Source organism: Monopterus albus, unplaced genomic scaffold (assembly GCF_001952655.1).
Source record: "Monopterus albus unplaced genomic scaffold, M_albus_1.0 scaffold61.1, whole genome shotgun sequence".
NCBI lineage: Eukaryota > Metazoa > Chordata > Actinopteri > Synbranchiformes > Synbranchidae > Monopterus > Monopterus albus.
In genome coordinates this window covers 2,139,340-2,139,852 of record NW_018127941.1, presented here as the reverse complement: position 1 = coordinate 2,139,852, position 513 = coordinate 2,139,340, and positions in this window count along the sequence as shown.

Here is a 513-nt window from a genome sequence, read left to right as displayed (position 1 = left end):
GTTTATTCGCCTGATGCACAGTTAGGAAATGTGTTTCCCTGTAGAATGAAATTTTTACTTAGCCGTCCACACGAATGCCCCACAATACAAGTGAAATATAGGATGAGAAAGCAGAGGCCGGGGGCTCGAAGGTTGACTCGTCCATCATCCAAGCTGAAGTCACCGAGGTAGTTGAGAAGCTTCTCGGTGTCAAGGCACTGGGGGTGGATGAGATCCGCCCTGAGTACATTAAGACTCTGGATGTTGTGGGGCTGTCTTGGCTGACATGCCTCTGCAATGTTGCATGGTGGTTGGAGACAGTGCCTCTGGACTGGCAGACCAGGGTGGTGGTCCCTGTTTTCAAGAAGGGGGACCGGAGGGTGTGTTCCAACTATAGGGGGATCACCCTCCTCAGCCTCCCCGGGAAAGTCTATGTTGCCGTGGAACACTGGACCAGCTCTATGCCCTCTTCAGGGTGGTGGAGGGTTCATTGGAGTTTGCCCAACCAGTCCACATGTGTTTTGTGGATCTTTC